The following is a 20919-nucleotide window of genomic DNA, read 5'->3' on the forward strand; positions in this document are numbered from 1 at the left end:
CTGCGTGGCTCCCGCGTGGTCCCGCTGGTCCACGGTTGGCAGCGGGGAGCCGCGGGCAGCGCTCTGCCCTGACTCACTGCGGGTGAGTCACCTCGCTTGCCCGAGTTCCCCTTCCCTCTCGCTGTGCAGCAGTAGTAAATCAGCTGCCCCGTGGGGATACGAGAGGTTTGGAAGAGGCTGGAGGAAGGCTACTGGAGGAACGGAGAGCTGACAGGGTCCCTGTTGTGCGTGTCGAGTCACGTTCATCAAATAATATCAGGCAGAGTACTTGCCAGGGAGCAGCAGCAGTCAAAATCTTTTCAGCACGAAGCCAGGGCCTGTCCTCATTGCTATTATCTGCTGCAAGCAGATGCTGCCTGGCATCGCCTTTCCCAACAGCAGCATGACCAAAGCGTCTGACAAACAAACCACCCACATGCTGCAGTGTTTTGACTTGCAGGAGGATATTTCTGTGGATGCTTTTCTTGAGCTCCCCTCTGGAAGCAAGTAGGTGTCGGAAAAAAAAAAAGAAAAAGAAGGGTGGTTTGGAGGTAAGCGTGCCAGCAGCAGAGGGTGCTGCTCGCTCAGGCTGCGGAGCTGCAGGCACTGGGGCTCCAGCCCTGGAGCTGCTGCAGGGCACAAGCACCCAGAGGAGACCTCTGAGCTGGGGCACAGCCAGCTCTGGCAGCCTGCTCACCCCCCCCAAGCTGCTCCACAGCTCCTGCTCCTCTCTTATCCCAGGTGCTTCCAGTTTTGGTTTGTGGCTCCCTTTCTTTTCCCCATCAAATTGGCCAGGCACTCATTTTTCTGCTTCCCCGCTCCCACTGGCTTCTTGTGCACAGCCTCCCACATGCAGGAGGCTGCAGCGCAGTAAGCAGAAGGAGCACTATGCCGTGCCCTTTTTACTGCTAGCAGTTGTGTCAGCCCATGAAGTTCCTGCGATTTTGGGAGTGAGCTCGGGGCACGTGTTCTCATTAAGAGGTAGAGCCACATCTGTAGGACAGGTACCCCAGATCCAGGCAGCCAGCTGCTGTTGTAAGGGTTGCTCCAAATAAAACTGGAGGTTTGGAGAACTGGGATGTTTGCAGAGCATCTTCTGCAGCCAAGTGCTCCAGAGCCATACGTATCCTGTTCTTTAAGGCAGGCACTTCGCACCCAGCACCCCGTGCTGAAGCTGAAAGGCAGAGGGGCAGTGACAGGAGACATCACAGCAGGCCCCTGCTCACCCGGTGAACGTGAAACACTCTGTAGGCTTTCTGCAAAATACCTGGATTCTGGTCTGTTTTTGAGAAAGGGTTTCCTTTCTTTCCACAGCCTCATTTACTTGTGTTATAGTGGGCAAAGTGTTGTGTTGACTGAGATATGCACTCACAAGAAGAGATTAATGAAAAGGAAGATAACTTTTTTTTTTTTTTCTTCTTCTGTAAAAGGGCCCCTTGGGGATGCCTCTTTTTCCCTCCTCCATCCCACTCTTTTACTCCTTTTTCCACCGCACTGAGCCATCTTCCAGCTGAGGAGGGCCCGTTGATTGTCCTCTCAGCAGGCTTGGCAGGATTTCTACCTCATGGGGTTGCTGTTTTCACAGTCTCCTCTGTTCTGCAGCACACTGGGTTACTTTGGCTTTGTTGCTGTACATTACAGACACTCATTGTTCCCTATCTGTCGCATTGTCTCCCTTAATTCCCACAGGCAGAGCCTGCATGCAGCACGTACATGTTTCCGGGTAATGTTTAGTCTCTCTCTGTCTCTCCAGGGCACAGAAAGCTGCATGTTTGCTGCCTGCCTGTCTTTATACTCACCCCAAAATGCAAAGCAATTGGATCCCCTTTTTTTGATGCAGTCTGCCAGCCTGCTGCTGCAAGGTTAATATCAGTCAGGCATAAAGCATGCCTACAAAGCCTGCACCAGCCCGGGTCTCTGCTCTTAAGAAGGATTTTGATGCTTAACTTCAGACCTTCAAAGGGTTCCCTTTACTGGGAGGCGGGTGCTCGCCCATTTCCAGACCCCATGGCTAACCTACGACAGTGAAGGCTGAGCACCAAAAAGGAGACACGCCAAGTCATGTCTTCCCCACACCTCCCCTTTAAATAATCTTAGCATAAATTCACAGGGATGAGAGCTGGAAAAGTCTCTTCTAATCCAGACTTCATCCCCAGTTAGTTTTCCAAACAGGCTTAGAGGGATTCCATTTGCAGGCCATAAACACCAGCGTTTGTCAGCTACCCCACTCCGCCACTGTTTGCACTGCTGTTTGAAACGTAGAGGGTATTCAAAGCAAGCACGCGAAGATTAGCAATTCCTGCTTCTTAAGGAAGCAGGAGTCAAATATTAAGGAAATAAAGGGAGACAAGATTCTGCAGGAGCTGTGATCTCATCTGGCCAGGAGCCACCACATAGCTGAAAAGTTCTGCTTCAGCACTTGTCACATCTGGTTTCCTCCGACCTCCCTGCTGCCGTTATCCCCCTTCACCACCCCACCTACCCTTCCTTCTTTAAAGGACAGGGATCTCTGGTAGGGGAGGAAACCTTTGCACAAGCAAATGTAAGAGTGCGAGATAGCCCTCAGCCAAAGATCAAGCTGGCAGTGGCAAGGTGCTCGGGGTGGGGTAATGCCCCTTTGGGGTCATCTGCCCCCGCATCTTAAAATACCACGTCCGATCTTCTTGCCAGCAGTCAGGGGACATCCTCACTTGCTGAGGGTAAAGCCGCAGTATGGGCTGTCAAATCTGACTCTTTTTGGTGCCGAGATGTGTTTCAAACAAGATTTCTTGGAAAGCCATCTTCTCCTTTGATTTGTCCACAGGATTTACGTGATGCTGGTGCTAACAGGCTGTACTTCCACAGTGATTCAGCGGAGTGGACACAGCAGCTTTGGGTAAACTAAAACTGGCTTCTATTTACAGGATGGGTCAATAAAGGATCCGTGCAGCCATATGGCACTTGTAAACCTGCTGTTTTGCCAAGCTTCGATGTGGTTGCCTCAGTATGAACGGGAGATGAACTTAAGCAGTGTTAGCTGTGGAACAAAATACTCTGTTGCCATGGGTTTGTTCTCATGCGCTTGTGTCCATAATTGGAAGTCACATAAAGAAAAGAGGATAAGATAATCCTGAGCAAAGCAGCACTCACCGCCTTGGAAGTGACAAGATGATTTCTTCTCGTGGGAGAGGAGCTGCAGACTCACCTGGAAGGGCAGCTTAGTTTTTCTCCCCTTGGTTTAACATTCCTCTTGGGAAAAGGGCCTAAATTGCTGCAATATTTCCTTTTCAGGCTCGCTCTGGTGTCTGGAGGAGGCTGTCTGCCGAGGCCTGGATGGGTTAACGGGTATTACAAAACCAGCCCGAGTCCCGGGAGAGCTGTCTCCCATTCCTTAGGCTGTCACAGGTCCCCTGCCTGTGACCTTGGACACAGGCCTCTCAGTTCGAAAACAATAATACTCCTCTACTCGCGAGGGATGTAATGTGCTCTTGGCAAGATAAGTGAGTGCATAATGCACCACATTTTGTTTCTGAAGATATTTAAAGAAGTTTCACATGGAGTGCAGAGCCATACTGTAATCTCACAGTTGGAAAAAGCAATTGTCGGAGGTCACTGAAAGCCAGTGGACTAAGCAGAACAGGCCCAGCCCTGCCATGCCCGTCCCTTTTTGGTTGATACTGGCCTATGTTTTATGGGCAGCTTTAATAATTTAAGCCCTAGATGCCTTAGAAGACCTTGCTTTTCGTGCAACACTGAGATACTTTTGCCCTTTGAAAAACGCTTGGACACCCAAAATCATTAGTTGTTTTTTTTTTTTTTGACGTTTCAAACACAAAACTCGCTGTCTGTGAGGAAGAGGTGGAGTGAAATCACATTGTGCCTTTTCCAGCTCATCTGATCCCGATCTCTTCCTGCAGAAGAAATGTATGACAGCTCATAGATCCTTCCTTTTTGTCCCGAGTAGCCCTGTATTGATTTAGCTGAACATAATTGTTCCCACCTCAGCTACCACGAGAAGCTGGCCCAAATTTTAGCTCCTTCAGGCTTCTTTCTCTCCACCCTGAACACGGAAAGGTTAGGGGAGCCAACACCCAGGCTGAAGGAATCATGTCACACCTAATGCTTTTGTCCTCGCTCTCCGCTTTTCCTTCTGTCTTGGCAGGGGCCTAACCTTTCTTACCTCGCTTTCACCGTTCGGGCCTCGAGAAAGCGATACGCGCGGTGCTGGGAGGCAGCTAGCACCGCTGCGGTGGAGTCAGCGCAGCAGCTGAATTCACAGGCAGACTACAGCCTGCCGAGTTTCCTGTGCTGTTCTCAGACCTCATTAACATCTTTCTTGGACTCAGTGATGACATGTCTGTGCTGCTGCTGAAGGTGCTCATGCTGTGCTGACCATTTAATATGCCCTGGGGAGCTGCGGCGAGGTGGGCCAAGGAGAACCTGCTTTCAGAGTCACCACGAGCGAGATCTTGGGCTGCCCTCAAGACCTTGGCCCCGGCCTTTGCTCTGTTATCCCCTGGAGCACAGCAGATGGGCAGGAAAGGTCTTGGGGCAAGAGGAAATTTCCCCATCCACATGTCTAGGCATCAAGAGTTACTGTCAGCCGGCTAATTAGCAACTGCCTTCCTAGATGACGAATCCACCTTAGCCTTTGCCCCACTTCCACCAGTCAGGTTCTCACGTTACAGCAGCCTCCCACCTTGGCAGTAAGGAAACAAAGCCTTCAAAGTAGGTGTACTTTAGTAGGTGTAGTAGATTGATTTACCTTAGGGGAGAATCTGGCCCACAGAGCTCTGATTCTGAGGAGCTTTGGAGTTTCCCTAGACAACACTCCAGTTTGTCTTGCTCTCCATTTTATGCCTAGGCGATACATTCCTCTAACATTTTTGGCACAGCCAGGGGAGATAGGAGAGACTTCTAAACAGTGGTGATAACTGGGAAAACTCTCCACAGACGGGGATGGATGTACAAAGAAAGCTGCAGGTGTGCCCACAGAAACCACCGGAGCCAGTTTGCAGCGTCAAAATCCTTCCTCCGCACGCTCCAAAAAATACTTACAGGGTCTGCGGTGAGTACAGGCCCAACTGCCAGAGATCAGGACAGTAACCTGCAGGAAAAGGGGGAGATTTGCACAATACACTTGGGGGACCATTGCTCAGTAACTTCTGCTGAATTTATTGGAGAAAATTGACTGAAATGGCAGCAGGTATAGGTCAAAGCAAAACAGTTTTGAAAAAGCTACTCAAACACCTATCTGTTTACCAGGAAACTTCTCCTATTTCTATCTTGCAGGGTGTGAAAGGACCTATTTGTGCTGTATCTACCAGCTCCCTGGTGTTTCTGGTCAGCTGGAGTAATAAATTTAATGCAATGTGAATGTGTTATTTAATGAACCACAATAGCTGGCACAGAGCGACAATTCCCCAAGGAGTTCAAAATATGCTTAACAAATTAGTGCCTCCATCCTGCAATGACACGAATGCACACATGAACTACTTCCCCTGCGTGCATTGCCCCATGGAGCACAACGGGATTATTGCCTTGCAACGGCAGGGGTGTTTTTGACTGCATGGCCAGAAAGGGGTGAGGAGGGGGTTGTTCAACGAGTTACCACACCTCGGCCTTGGCATTGCAAGGTCCTAGGGAAGATGCAGCCTTATTTCTCCTGACAGTTCGGTGGGTTCAGCACCGTTCCCGATGCCATTATAGGTCACTGAATGCCCTGCTGTGAGCACCTTGCTGAAGAAGGAAGCTAGCAGTGGGGAGCATACAGTCCCTGGGGCCATGCAATTTCATCTCCACCCATCTGCAGCTACTCGATCTCTTCCTTGTAAGCACTGCTGTTATGTTGCAAGTTGTTCATCGATGCATGGCCCCCGAATTGTGGCAAAAAGCCTGCAGCCTCCGCAGAGATCCAGCACCTCTGTACACCTGGGAATCGCCTTCCTCACCGCTCGCCTCCTGCAGCCCCTAAGAAGGAGCACTGCAAGGGGAAGAGTGGCTCATTATCCTAATTAGAAGGTAGGTAGGGAGGACACACTTGCACATTTACAGTTAAACCTTGAATTAAGGCCCTGTGCTGCAGCGGAGCTCCAGCAGAGATGAAAGCAAAGCCCTCTGGAAGCAGGGACATACAAATGAGGACGCACAAATGAACCCCGCTCCCTTTTTCAGGTGTGCCCCAAGACCACTAGTGATGAGAAGTGGCCAAGGCCCGTTGTTCATGTCCAATCCCCCAGACAATAACCTCGGTCACTGGCAGGGGCACTCGGTGTGTCCCGGCTCGGATGCCACAAGGCCGCCCCCCAAATCATTCTCGCCGCTTCCTGCAGCTCTCGGGTGGTCCCTGGAGCTCTCGCCTAATTTGCACCGAGTCACCAGCGTGTAGCTGCCAGCTGTATTGCTACACACTCTTTTTGTCTGGGAATACCGAAAATGAATCATCTCAAAGGGACATCGCTGACTCAAATTTGTCCCCAAACTCGCTTTGTGCACAAAGTCTCCGACGAACGGAGTTGTGCGTTGCGAAGAGACCCAACGGGGTTGTACTTCCTTGATTTACTTCTGTAAACAAATCGATCAGGTTTTAAAAAAAAAAAAACACACAGCAGACACGCGTTGCCCGAAGCCTCTGCCATGCAAATATTACAGCTCGGCGTCAACCGAGGGCCGAACCCCCTCAGAGAGCCGCCGGTCCCCCTCCTGCCCGCCGAGAGGCCGCCGCCTCGCCGCGCCCAGGCCCGGGGGCTCCTCACGGGCCCGCAGCCGGCCGGGGCCAGGCCCGGGGCCGGGCCCAAGCGGACCCCGGGGGCCGGTCCCGGGGCCGGGGCGGTCTCGGGGCGGATCGGGGCGGGCTGCGGGCGTTATTTGTGCCATGTGACGGCGGGAGGAGCCGCGGCTGCAGCCTGCCCGCAGCCCGCCCAGCCACGGGCGCTGCGCGGCGCGGCCCCGGGAGCAGGCTCCGGCGGGACCCGGCGCGGCCGCTGCCATGGGGCGGCCTGCGGACGGTAGGAGCCGGCGGCGGCGGGGGGGGGGGTGTTTCTTCCCTGGGGGTGGCGGCCACCGGGCTGCCGAGGCCTCTCCCCCGCTTCCTTCCCCTCCTTCCCCTTCCCATCCCTCGCAGCGGGGCGCTGCTCCCCGGCCAGCGCGGGCTGCGTGGAACCGGTGCCAGCTTCCCGAAAGATAAAATAAGAATTAAAAAAAAAAAAAAAAAAGAGCAAGCGCTGGGCTCAAGCCCGGTTTTGTGACCCGGAGGTGCAGCCGGGGGTGGAGGTGGTGAGCGAGGCTCAGCTCGGTAAGGAGGTCGGGTTGTTTGCTCGGTGGTTGTGGTGCTGCTTTGGTGGTCTCTGGAGCACGGGCCTAATGGATATCGGCCTTTTTCCTACATAAACCCGTGCCAGTGTGATAGGAGCCTGTGTAATCCTCCATCCGAAGTGCCTAGCGTTGCTCGAAGAACAACAGAAGCATGCCGTCTGCTCCCGCTGCTGCAGGATGGATGTGGGCAGTCAGTGCGGCTGGTGAGCGGCGGTGGCCATGCCTGGGCAGAAATCTATGAAGTGAGCCATTGCTCAAGATAAGGAAGTTTACAAAATGATTATAAAGATGGAAGTTGCTGCCTTGGAGATAGATTGGCTTTTCTTTCCCTGATAGCGATGCAGGAAGAGTTTATGACCCTTTTGTCCCAGAAGCAATCTTTCCTCAGCAAGAGACCTGGATGGGGTCAAAGTACCTATCTCAGCCTAGGAAGAAGGCAATTTCTGTGGTGAGTTGATAGGGAAGCTACTGGGAGCGTGGTGGGGCTGTGCTACTGTTTACCAAGTGAATGGCAGCGCTGAGAGGCACTTCACTGGCTTCTGGAGGAGCCCTCCCCGGCCAACCGGCTGCTGGTGCGCCCGTCTCCTCCCTGCTCCGTCAGTGTGCCTGGCCTCCGGCCCTGTCATGGCTCTGGGGCGTTGTGATGATGGTTTCGTAAAGCTGTAGTTTATTCTTCCCCCCCCCCCGCCCTTAGTTCTGCTGAAGACAAGGGATGAGCTTGAGCAGTCCTCTGGGGGGCATTGTGTTGTTGCAGTACATCAGCAGCAGGCTGTCGCAGCCGCTCTCCGGCTGGGGAGGTTACTGAATCGCACTATAATGTGACTGAAGTTTGTTTGTAAACTTACGTTAGAGATGTGGTTTTGTGTTCCAGGAACTGGCTAGCTGAGATGTGCGGTGTCTGTGTGGAGTCGGATCGCTGCAGCTGGGTCCGGGATGTGGAAAATGTGCTCTGCTTGCTGCTCTCTTGTCTCGCCCTGGCCTCCTATGTTTCCTTTCCTCAAAGTGAAAGCAGTCTGCAAGGGCTGCTTGTCTCCTCGAGTCCCTCTTGTGAAGGATAATTAAATTCATGAAGTCACCTCAATTATAAATCTGTAGATAGTGAGCCAGTCTGCATGCTATGCCAATCTTTGTGATTTGAGTGCAGACTGCTGATGGTTAGTCTTCACGTTTCAGTGTTTCTGAAGATCGTAAGATGTGGAAGAGAGCATGCCCTGTGGCTGAGGTCTGTCTCTGTCAGATTTTGTGGCTGGTGCCACTGAATACACTGGAACTGGCACCTGATAGCCAGTACAGACTGGCTGGCTCTGATACACCAGTGTGAGGTTGTACTTACAGTTTTGGGCGGAAATGTACATGTTCTGACTCAGTCTGGAGTCAGGGCTTGTGCTGACAAGGGGAGTGAGGATTAACTGGTGTTGGCAGGGAGCATCAATGAGATGACATCAGCTGGGATGTACAGTGATGCTCCACTGGCACAGCTTATCTTGCCGTCCTATGCAGGGAGGCTTCTGTTAACTAGTAGAGTGATGGTAGCATTATAGCAATAAAGAAACATCTTATAGACCTGAGTGAATTATACTAACGAGGCCTGTTGTGGTATGAGTTGCCTGAACCTTGACCGTGCTGAAGGCTGGTATATGTGGCTAGCTGTGAAACCTGCTGCCCTCCTCCTCTGCGTTTGCAGGCATGTGACACGAGCTAGCAAACTCATCTGCTAGTACAAGATAGGAGTTAGACATCAGTTGCTTCCAGGCAAAGCTGTGTAATGCCAGCAGAATAGAAGTGAGTAAGTGTCTGAGAACCAAGGTTACCAAACTGTGGTCGCTGGATGCTTTGCTGGTGGTCACCATCGATTGGGTTGATGTCAAGGTGTTGACTCACTTCCAGTCACTACACAGCTCTGAGCAGCAAAGATCTTCCCTTGAGTTACTCTTCCATGTGAGTAATTGCTACAGCTGCCTCTGTTTCAATAAATAACTGCTGGGGTGGAGGGGAGGGGAGTGCAGTTGTCCTTGGCAGAGATGGGGTATGTGTTACAGGAGATGGCCAAACACTTGGTGAAGTGCAAGTCTGAGGAAAGCCTAGCTTCAAAGTCCTGGTTTCCAAGCTCACGGGTGCAGGCTGGGGAGACCACAGTTAACAGGGTTTCCTCATGGACTACTAAAGCAGTGTCACCTTTTTTTAAAAAAGAAAAGGGGAAGAGGCATAGATTCACTAGCAGCTCTGCACCACTTGAACCTTGTAGGTTTAGGAGCTCCTGAGCTACAGTAAGTCGGCCTGCTGGGTTGATCAGGAAACTTTCTTCCCCCGATCATACTTCTGGGTGAAGTAGGGTTATCCAGCACTCTTGTTGGGCAGCTGAGTATGATAGGAGACTGAAGGAAACTCGCTCTTGTGAATTTCCCTCCCAAGGGATGCCCTTGTGAGGGAATTAGTGAGCTGTAAAACTTAAGTATACTGTATTAAAGCTCAAAACAGGACAGGAAGCTTGGGGGCTTGCTTTTTTTTAAGAACATAAAGTGATGTCCTGTCAAGTCTAGATGAGAGGTGCAGCAGTGATCTTCAGAGCTTCAGTCTGTCGTAGTGCTGTGTTGGGCCAAAAAAGAACACCTGTTTCTGGCTTATGGGTAAAGGGTGGCTTTCAGCAGTTGAGCTTGTTGATTTGTTCTCGGCACTCCCAGGCTGGGAGCTATTGACTTTCTGTTTAGTAAATGCACATACCTGTCTAGTGCTGTGGACTGTTTATTGTGGCTCAGGGGAAAAAGTGTTGTAACATTTGGGAGGCAACAGAACTGCTTGGTATTGCTGCAGCATCCAAGAAAAAGCTTTAAAAACAAGCACAGATATTAAGACATCTGAAATTACCTCTGACTCAAGCTGTTCAGGTTATTGACAGCTGTGCGTGTCGGACTAGGCACGCCTTTTTCTTAGACTAGGGGATCAAAGGGGGTGTGGATCAACTAAATCAAGCGGAGTCTGCTCCTGTTCAGTCACCCACTGTACTTAGTCCTTGTCCATATGGATTCTCAAACATGAGATCCTAATGGCTTGCTGATCTTTTTCACAGAATCACAGAATCGTCTAGGTTGGAAGAGACCTCCAAGATCATCTAGTCCAACCTCTGTCCTAACACTAACAGGTCCTCCACTAAACCATATCACTAAGGGCTACATCTAAACGTTTTTTAAAGACCTTTTTAAAGACTTTCAGCAGAACTAAAACTTGCACACATGTCCAGTGACAGGGGAGATGCTGGCTGCTTTGCCCAGGCTGCAGCTGATAGTTTCAGAGCTCTTCTGACTTCCACTTTGGCAACTGCCAGACTTTGCTTAGAGAAGTGTGAGAAGTGCCTGGCTCGGATGGGTTTGTGCTGTCTGCTCAGCGTGCTGTTGATTTATTTGAACTCTTGGTACACAAGTGCTGTGTTTTGGGTGGGATTGAGGGTTGGGAATAGCTTTTAAAAAAAGATGAGATAAATCCAGCTAAGGGTTCTTGCTTATTTCCCTGGGTACAGTATAACTCTTCCCTTCTTGCTGGTCTGGGGATATGGGTATGAACCATCTGTGTCTGCTGTTTCTGAGCTTCACAGAACCACATTTTAAGTGGATAAAGTGCCTCAGCTGTGAAAAGACACACGGTTAGTGATATGGCTTCTGAGCTAGTTCAGAGTTGATCTAAAATCTTATTAAAGGCTAGTGTTTCCCTTCTTACTGCTAGGAAAAATCCCCTCCATTGTCTAGACTCTGCTCTTGCCTGCAGGTCTGTATGGAGTGTGGCTTCTGGAAACGGGGCCAGTCACCCAGTGAAAACCCCTCTAGCCCAGCAGAACAAGGCAAAACTCAGGGATGCTTGCAGTGATGTGTGATGGAGATGTAGCCTCGTTATATGCACATGGCTTTGCACCTGGGAGGAGTGTAAACCAAGCTGTCTGAAGGCTGCGCGCGTGCTGCTGGAAAGCAGGATGTCTGGCTTGGTGCGTACCATGGGGGGAACTCATCCCATGTTCTTGCATGTCTGCTGCTGCTTTTGCTGGCCTCGTAGCTGGGAGGTCAAGAACAGTGTTACCTGCTCTGGTCCTGCCCTCCCCCCGAAGGACAGGCTGCAGCACTGAGCTTCTGCTGTGTCTCTGCAGAAACAGCTTCGCATAAATGTCTCAGGGAAGATGCTTGAGAGCGAGCGGATGGGTGGCTGTCAGTCTCGCTGTTTCACTGACCTTGCTCTGTCCAGGTTGTCTTTCCTGACAAACTTGCAGTGCTGTAGTAAACACTGATGCATGTGTTGGTGAGGCGTTTGCTTGGCAATTCTTTCCTGGCTTAGTTTAAGGCATTGATATCCTTGGTGGCAGAGAAACCTTGCTGCTGGCCAGTGATTGGAATAACTGAGTGCTGAAGTGCCAACAAATCCCTGTGTGCCTTACAGGCAAGGCCTGACTTCCCTCCCTTGCAGTCAGTCCAGCTGGATGCCGCTTTTCCTTCTTAAAATGCGAAGGCGTCTTCATGTCAACCAAAGCATCTGTTGCAGATGCATCCCATTATTAGGGATTTAAAAGCCAGCGACTCTGAGTCCTGGCTTCTTAGCTAGTCGCTAAACAATCCGTCCCCATCCCCCTGAAACAAGGCTGCAGCAGGAGCTTGAAACAAACCTGCTCTGAGCTCTGGAAGCGGGCAGAGCTTTGATCCCGGAGAGGCTCAGGAGTGACTGGTGCTCCGGAGCTGCCCATCTGGAAAGAGCGTGTGGCTGAGGCATGTTTTTTATACTGAGACTGTGGTTTAAATTTTAATTCTGGGCCTTAATTGGGTATGGGAGCTACTCTCTGGCAGCTGTGGGTGACACAAGCTGCCTCAACTCTTCGTGTAGCGTTTCAGGGATGGAAATGCAGGCAGACTCTCCCTGGTAAGATAGATGTGGTGTGAGCTGGATGCTGTTGTGGTGTCCACCCCCCTTGGGGGGTGAACAAGGATCCTGCAGGACATCAGCTGAGCTGGATAACGTCCTGCTCTCGAGTTGTGACTGAGTAAAACTGTCCTAGTGCGGGCAGCCTTTGCAGATGCCCCTTCTTTGGGCAGAGGATGGAGAGAGGAGCGGTTTCTTAGCCTGTTCGTTGTTTGTGCTCTGGGCATGGACTGCTGGTACGAGCAGCTGCAGGCTGGTGAGATGGGTCTTGGTGCTGTTCCATGACTGCTGGGGATGGTCCTCAGTTCTGTGCTGCCCTGCCTGGGATCCAGAGCTTTCCAGCTGGTGCTCGTAGCAGTCTGACAGGGTTACGGGTGCCCCAGGGAGTGTGGTTTAGAGGGATGAGCGCAGGGCTGCGAGCCAGGGACAGCTGTGGGCTAATCCTTTCTATACATCTGGCTTGATGTGTGGCCTTGCTTCAGTCACTGAATGTTCGGCTTGAGGGTTCTTTAGAAAGGGAGAAAAAGTAACGTTTTTCATACATGATTACCTTTGGCAGGGATGGATGCTAATACCAGGCTTTATTTAATGGTTTCTGCCCTGTGGCTTAGGCAAGCGGTTGGTATTGGGTGGATTTACGGTGCTGGGGTGGGGAAGGTGGGAAATGTCTTCCTTATCCACAGTGCAGAAGTGCCCCAGCTGGGAGCAGGGTGCTTAGCATGCTGCAGGCTTTCTGTTCGTCCCCTGGTGACGGGGCCTTGCCTCCCTTCTGTTTTTCTGTGTTGTGTTTAAGCAGGGTTCAACTTCAGCTTTAAGGAAGATTTTTGGATGAACATCTGACCTTACTAGAACAGTCACCTGTCCTTGCCTTACCTATCCTTAACCCTGGAATCTTTTTCACTAATGCTTGTCTACTTCTGGCTCCGCTGGTTTTTCTCTGCTAGGAAATGTGAAGACAGACTTCGAACCAGAGCAGTGCTACTACTGTATAACGCTAAAGCTCTTAACCTGCAAAACTTCCCCTGGGAGCTGGAAGCTTTTTACTCTTACAGAAAGGAAAACACACAAACATCTGCCTGATTTCAAAGTGAGAGCAACAACTCTTGACATGAGAGCTTGGGGGCGGAAGGTGGTAATGTCTGAATATGGGGTTACCAAACATGGGCTTTTTTCTTTTAGCCTGGGAGGGGAATTTGATGAAGCTTGTAAGTTGGAGCAGCTGTGTAGATGTTAGTTTCAAGCTGCTTTCTTTGGATAGCTGGTATGTTATCATGTCAGGAATCTGTCCTGAGGAGATCCCGGATGGGGCCTTGACACCATAAATGTACAAAGGCACTCGGTTGCACAAAAACTACAGAAACAACTTAGTTCTAAAGAACGTGAGCCACTGATGGTAAGCAGCCAAGAAAAGCAAGCAAGGGCTAAGGCCAAGCTGTTCTCTACATGAGCAGGCTACATTGGTCTCAGATGTTTAGAAATCCTTAGTTTAAGCTTTTGGCAACTTCGCTGTGGATAACTTCTGGTTTGAATGGCCTGTTGGAAGTTAAACTCTACATTAAGCAGGGATGTGAAAAATGCCTGGATTCCAGCTATGGTGTCCTGAGGCTTGAAGGAAGTCCTGGAGTTTGCCCAAGCGCAGTTCTTTCCTAGACACCCTAATTCATCGTCGTGTTGGGCTTCGGGAGCCCCGGGTTGGTAGGGATGTAGCCTGGTGAGCTGTGCTGCAGGGAAGCAAGCAAAGCTTCTTAGTGAAGGCAATGATAACCCCTGAAATGCTTCCAGTCTTGGTCCGTAGAGGAATCGGGACGCCGGGTATGTGGTACGGAGGGGCTGGTGCTGTGTTGTCAGCAGTTCTGCCTGGGGCTGTCTTTGATGGCCAATTTTCCATAGCTATTTAAAGACCAAACATGTCATCTTATTGAACCTGGGTGTCAAGAGAGGGATTGCCTTGTCCCATTTCAATGCCAGGGCACTGGTGCGTTTGGGACTTGAAGTTTCGGGTGGTGCCCGTGTCAATAATTCCCTGTAACTTAAGCTGAACTTCGACAGTTAGCACTGATGCACCAGCTCTGTATGGCAGTTCCTAGAAGAAGCCTGCTGGCATTTCAGCTGAAAGGAGGTTTGGGGTCTGTATGAATACAGAAAGCACCTGGCTTATCAATGTAAGGCTCGCTTGTATGGGCACGGAGCATAGCTATCTGTTCTGGGGTTACGCGGTGGGCAGGAGCTGCCGCAGGTTGATGTGTGCTGCTCTTACCGACAGCTTGCTGTCACAGCTCCGTGGTCATGACTTGAGGGCTTGGCTTCCTCTCCTGATGTCCCACGCAGTCTCAATGGGCTGGGGTTTTCCATGCGGCGTGTTGTGCGCTTCCAGCTGGAACAAAATGGAGCTGGGGGGTGGGAGTGAATCAACCTAATGAATGTTTCTTTTCTGTGAGCCAGCGCGTTGCTTTCCTCCCTACTACATAGCAGCTTTCTTGGAGTGCCGTGTCCCTCTTGCAACAAGGATCAGACAGACATTTATAAGTGGTTTCAGCCTCAGACTTGGCTCTGGGATTGATTCAGGCACATGCATCTCTTAGATCTTGCTAGCATAGCTTAGCTTGCAGCCGAGGAGGAAAAGGGCAGAAGGGCTGCACACATGGCACTGATTCCGGCAGGATATTGCTGTAAGGTTAGGTATGTGGCACGCTGTCTTGCCAATGTTCAGCTGCTGCTTGCATTTGTACGAGTTAAAAAGGGGCTGTTAATCTGCTGGGTAGTGTCTGCGAGCATGGGGAACGGTGAAAAGCCAGGGGAGCAGAGGCAGAGCAACAACGTGGTGTGCTACTGGTTGTCCAGGCTGTGGGCTTGACTTGCTGTATGTTGGCATTTGGGAGAAAAAAGGGACAAAGTTTGTATCCTATGTTTATTAATATGAGCGTACTTCAGTGGCCGACGATCATCCTGGAATCTGGAGACGCTGTGTTCTTCGTATGTGCCTCGGTTTATCAGCTTCAAGATACACTCAAGGACCAGCGTGCTGCGAAATAGTTAGACTTCGTGACCTGTTTGCAAGAAGCAGATGTCAGAGGAACGGAGCTCCCCTGGAAGGTTGATTCTGCATGCTTCCACAGCCGAATCTCTCCGGTCTTACTGAGGTACTGGGGTTCCTCACGTGCTTCTGGTCCCCTGGGGATCAGAAGATGAAAGATGTTGCCTTCCGGAGAGACTTGTGGAGGAGCAGGTCGTATGTGCCCACACAGGCCTGGATCTGCACTTCTGGCATGAATCACATCAAAACTCCAGGCCCGATAGCTGAGTAATCGGGCTGGTGCCCAGCTTGTGGACCCTGAACTGGATCTGCAAGAGGCACAGCTCTGTGTCAACACGTTAAATGGGAGGGGACACCTGACTAGAGTGAGCCTGGAAGGGGCCGTAACCCACATCTGCAAGCAGGCTGCGGTTGTGCAACTCCCCTCGTGCTTGTTCCACAGCCAGGGCAGCGCTGCTCCACGGGGGGAGGCTTGCCAAGCGTGCTGTGCCTCTCCTGGGTGGCAGAGAGGCCCAGATGTTTACCTGCAAGGAGTTCGAGTGAATCTGCAGGGTTAGCAAGGTGGTTGGTCTCAGAAGAGAATTTCGCTGCTAGGTGTACTTGTGTAGTCGCTTGGTGGTGCTTTCTAGAAGGGGTTTCTGCTCTTGATTGATTTAGTGGTGACTTGTGATGTGCCTTCAGCCTTTGCCCTTTGCTGTAGGGATGCAGTTGTCAGTATCCAGTGTTTCCTTCCCAGCCAGATGGCTCTGGGTAGAAGAGCTCAGCTTGCTGCTGTGGGCACTATCGTATGGCAGCACGCTACCAGTGGGGGTAAACAGGACTTCTGTTGACAGGTGGGACACATGCAGTGCCCCTCGACTAAACCTAGCAGGTAGAAACAGGTCTGGGCTCTGTGCCAGGGGGGTGGCGTGGCTTCTGGTATGCGTCAAGGAACACACAAGAGCGGAGTGCATGGCTTAAGCTCAGCTGAACTGTGTTTTTGTGGGATAAGTGCTACAGCGCTCTTCTGCGAAATGGGAGCAGGATGACTGGCAATGGTTTCGCTGTTGCTGGGAAGAAACAGAATTGAAGGGCTCTTAGTTTTAAGTGGGAGTGGGAAGAGGCTTCTTGATGCAGGTGAGACCTCAGGGGGCACTGGATGTGCTGTAGACCATCTATTAAGACAGATGGCAAATACCCCCTGTGTGTTTGAGGTAGGAGAATTGCTGTCAATCTAACAGTCATTAAGGTGTGCAGGAAGGATAGTTTCGTACCCCAGTGCATGTATGAGTGCATTGCTCCAAACGTTACCGGCATTAGGCTCTCTTCAGACCTTCACCAAAAAAAACAGCCAGTCCCTGGTCCGGACTGCTCTTGAAAGAGCTCTTGGCCTCGTGGGGCTCCTCATGACAAGGTGTCAAACAGCACAGCAGGAGGCCCACCGCTGGCTTTACTGACACAGCCTTTGTGCTAATGAAGCTTTCCATACCGTGTTAATCTCGTTTCGGCATCTCTCAGCCACACACAAAGCAAGCTGGTCCTGGAAATCCCGTCTGACCCACGGCTGTGCTGCTGAATGGGCATCGAGTGGAAGCTGTCATTGTCCCCGAGTGGACAAAGCAAGCGGCCCAGCAGGTGGCAGTGGTGAAAGAGGTGGCTTCGCAGGTGGCTGAATGTTGCCCTGCTTGTCTGCAAGCCTGACAGAGCAGCTGGGCGGTCTAATTCGTACATGCCCGCGTGCATTTAGCTGGGGTTTCTGTAGCCAGCTATTTCCAGCTGTAGGACGGTATCACCACAGCAGTGGGGTCATCTGCAGGGGGTGGCTGGAAGGTGAAGTCAGCTCGTGTTCTCGCTGAGCATAGGAAGTGGTGGTGAGTGTAACAAACCGATTGTAGAAATGAAGCTGCAAGGTGAGCTTGGCGTGGTGGGAGGCTTTTAAGGCAAAGTGCTGGGCGTGGTGGCTGCAGTTGAATTTCTAAGCATTGGATATCCTAGAGAGCATGCATTTATTCCATGTTTGGGTGGCTGTGGTGCACTGAACAGTGGGTGGCAGTGGCCACCTTATTACTCTTAAATTGGTGCTTGTGCACAGCAGATCAAGGCGAAGCTGTAGGAGCCGTCCAGGCTCCTTAAAAGGAGCAAGGACTTCCGTGGCAGCTGAAAAACAGGTGAACGTGCTTGCTAGGGCTGGTCGGCCTCTGCCAAAAGACAAGCTTAGATGTTGAAGGGATCTAGCAGCTAACACAACTGCTCGTCTCTGGAGTTCTTACTTGCTGAACTCTGAAAATGCAAGGCAGCTTTTCATTTCTGCTTGTTCCTAGGTATGCCGCATCTTGAGAACAGATCTCTTGATTGTTCCTGTAAGGTTTCTTCCTCTCTATATATACTTCTTAAGCTCTTTTAATGTGCTTCAAACTTGGTTTCCTAATTGGAAACTTTCCATTGATGTCATGGGAGCTTTCTGTGGCCCACATCAAATAGTTCGGTTCACCAGGAATTAAGTGACTGTACAAATGTTTATATTAAACACTTATTTAGAAGGCATGCTGATTTATGAGGACCTATGATGACTTTGGTATGTTGGAAGGATAGGTTGACTGTGCGGGCTTTTGTGTTGCCTTTGAACTATAAAAGTTCTGGCAGCTGTTTAATGCCCAGATAAGACAACTCAGGCGTGCTTACATCTAATCAACCTGCCCCATCACCGGCTCCTGTGCTGTTTCCTATCTCTGGCACTGGAGAGGCTTTTTTTGAATGGTTAACCTTAATGGAAAGGGCTCAGACAGCCATGTCTGGAATAGTCCGAGCAGAAAGCTAGCTTAATTACAGGTACTGGAATTTCTGTTTTTGAGAGGAAATCCACAGTTTAGTCTGCTGAGAAGCCCTAGGGAGGGAAGGAAGAGATAGTGAACATGTGTGATCTTCAGGCTGCTTACTCAGGCTTCTGCGGTGGGGTCAGGGTGCTTGGAAGCTGGGAACAGAAAGGATAAATACTGTCTTAGCGTCCCACCTGACCAGACCTCAGATGCTGAAGAGTGGCCACCTCTGTCCTTCCCTGGAGGAGATTGTAAAGGTCTTTCCTTTAGATTAGGAAGAAGCACAGAGGTGCTTGGGGTGTTAGGGAACTTTCCTTAAATGTCAATGCGCTAGTAGCTACCTTCTTAGCAGTAGATTGTCTTAGCATCTAGCTAAACAAAACCTGTAACATGCCCATCAGTCAGCTTTGCAAGACTTCTCCCTGTGGAATGAGCAAGTCCAGTCTGTGCTTCTGAGATGGGCTTTGTGGAAAACTTCCCCTTCTTCCCCAAATTCTGCCCTTCCCTTTGCAGAGGGCAGAATACCTTTAAAAACCTTCATGTTTGTACCTAAACCGCAGGAAGAGCGAGGCTTGATGCATGGCTTTAATACCTGGAATTGAGCTCGGTGGGCAGAATCTTCTCAGGGTTGTTGCTTGGCCATGAAAACAGGGTAGCTGCTTCCTGCCTGAAGGAGGAGATTACACTCCCTTTACATGAACTTTCTTTACGGTATCTTTTGTGAAACTGATACTGTAAGAGTTGTCATGGCTGCTAATTGCAGCCTTTATGCGTTCCAGCGTCATGTTTGATGTAACCGTCGATGATGCTGAGCTAGGAGGCTTTTTTGGAAAAGGATGATTTAGGAGATCTGTTCTTGTGGCTGGGGCTGAAGATGGGCTGCTCTGTTACAGGGCTTAATCTTGTGAGTCTGGGTGACGAAACTAAAATGGCCCAGAGTAAAAATTTCATCTGTTTTCAGATATTATCTTAAAGGGTGACATTTAAAGCTGTTCATAATCAAAAAGGCTGTCCAAATCTCTCTTCAGACAATGTATCTGTCTCTGTAGTAATATATCCTCTGTATGGCTCAGAGCATGAGTGCTTAACCAGTTGTTCCAGTTGCATGTGGTGAAGCAACTGGTGTGGACTGTTAGTTCATGCCTGCTTTTACCCACAGAGAGGTACCACCACTGCGTAAGCCAGCAGCGTTGGACCTGCTCCCACGGATTTGCTTCACTGCTCCAATATAAATGATCAAGGTGCAGCTTAATGTTGGCACGGAGGTGATGAGGAAGCTACTTAAAATATGACTTGATTTACGGAGCCTGAGCGAGTCGAACTGTTTAGGAATGCATTTCGGAGTGTGGCCCAGTAAGACAAATTAAGGGACAAATTCCACTGCAGGCTACTGTGGACGCTAACCAGAAGAGAAGCAACTGTGTGGTGTCGTAGGTACACATTGCTAGTTTTGACCAAAGAAAAAAGCAATTTGTTCTTTATTACCATGCCTGTTATTTCCAGGAAAAAGTTGTTCTTGGATATCTGGCCACCCTATGGTGCAGATGTCCTCTGAAGGCAGCATTTGTGTTCCTGCAGCCACCGTTTGCACCATGTGCTTTATTTCATTTCAGTTTAGTTCTCTGCTTTCACAATGTGCTTTATTCCGTTTCGCTTTGGTTCTCTGCTTTCAGATCAGACTTGTCTAGTTCCAGTCACACAGGGACAAATCTTCAGGCAGCCAGGCTAGAAGAGCTTTCGAAAGTTGCTCTGTTACGTGAGGCCTTTCGCAATTCAGAGTGATGTAAAACGCCAGATGAAGCTTTTGGTAACCCTGCTTATCTCAAAACACCCATAGCAATTTCCAAGGACCCTTTCAGGTAATGGTGAAAGCAAAACATTGCATCATGTTGAGACCGTGCCCAGCTGCAGCCTTCATTCAGATGTGCGGTGTCTCTCTTCCTAATTATGGTATGTCCCAGGTCAATTATATTTAAACACAGAGTCCAACCATGTCATTAAATTTTTTTGGCTAATGACAAGGCAGAAATCTAGCGAGGCATCATCCCAGAGTGCTCTGCTGTGGGGAGTTGCTGTGTCTGTTCCAGTAAAGCTGGCAGTGTGAGCTGTCTCTTGTGTAATCCGTCTGCCAGGAATATCCTCTTAGTTCAGCACTTTACTGAGAGCTGCTGCGGGATGGCTTTTGCTTGTGTGTACGGTTGTCTTCCTGAGCGTGCCGCTGGAGTGGTTTGCTAAATGTTGACAAATGTCTCAGCACTAGCTTGTTGCATATTTATCTGGCTATCTCTTTGAATTTCTGCTCACATAACCCCTGTTTGAGCTGCATAGCTCCTGGCAGCTGCTTCGGGAACGAGGCGAACGCATCTTTCTAGAGACTGGCAGTGAGTTGGGTCAGGCTGAGTGCACTGTGTTGGCTTCTCTTGGCCTGATAGTTTCAAGCAGTTTAAAGGTTAGGTAAAAGGTTTCCATGTTAGCCGTAAGCTGATCAGGGAACGGATAAAGATCCATCCTTTCCTTGCAGAAATCCTGAGCTGAAGTAACACAAGTGTGTGCACGTGGTAGGCAGTGTAGGTAGCCAAAGCACACACGCAGCACTTAGATTCTGCAGCTTGTGTGTTGGCTCCGCATTTCATAGATAGCTTTAAGTGAAGCCTTTTGCTACAAAACAGCAGAGGAAGAAGGCAGCAAACAGTCCTTTCCCACCCAAAACCTCAGGATGGCAGATCAAAGTGGCTCTCAGAAAGGATGAGTCTGCATAAGATGTTTGGAGGGACTTGTCTCAGAGGTACTGAGAAGACGACAGAAGAGCCAAGATGCTTGTATGTTCCTCTCCCTGTTTAGATGGTGTGAGCAGAACCCAAGTGCTCTCTGTCAAGCTTCTTCCCAGTGGAAGCCCATACAACACAGCATGGCTTTACAGCATGG

The 20919-nt window shown here is 50.3% G+C and overlaps 1 protein-coding gene across 3 annotated transcripts in view; it reads left to right on the forward strand.

Moving 5' to 3' along the window:
• The first annotated feature begins 6807 nt into the window (after positions 1-6807).
• Positions 6808-20919, forward strand: part of SPSB1 (splA/ryanodine receptor domain and SOCS box containing 1) — a 39352-nt gene continuing 25240 nt past the window's right edge. Inside the window, exon 1 of one of the 3 annotated variants that reach the window (XM_083802278.1) lies at positions 6808-6965. The gene's annotated coding sequence lies outside the window, so the exon portion shown is untranslated. Of the gene's footprint in view, positions 6966-7019; positions 7253-7289; positions 7721-20919 lie in introns of those variants that run through there. The other 2 variants (XM_083802282.1, XM_083802279.1) reach the window with 2 other exon arrangements.

Source organism: Anser anser (genome assembly GCF_964211835.1).
Source record: "Anser anser genome assembly, chromosome: 17".
Classification (NCBI taxonomy): domain Eukaryota; kingdom Metazoa; phylum Chordata; class Aves; order Anseriformes; family Anatidae; genus Anser; species Anser anser.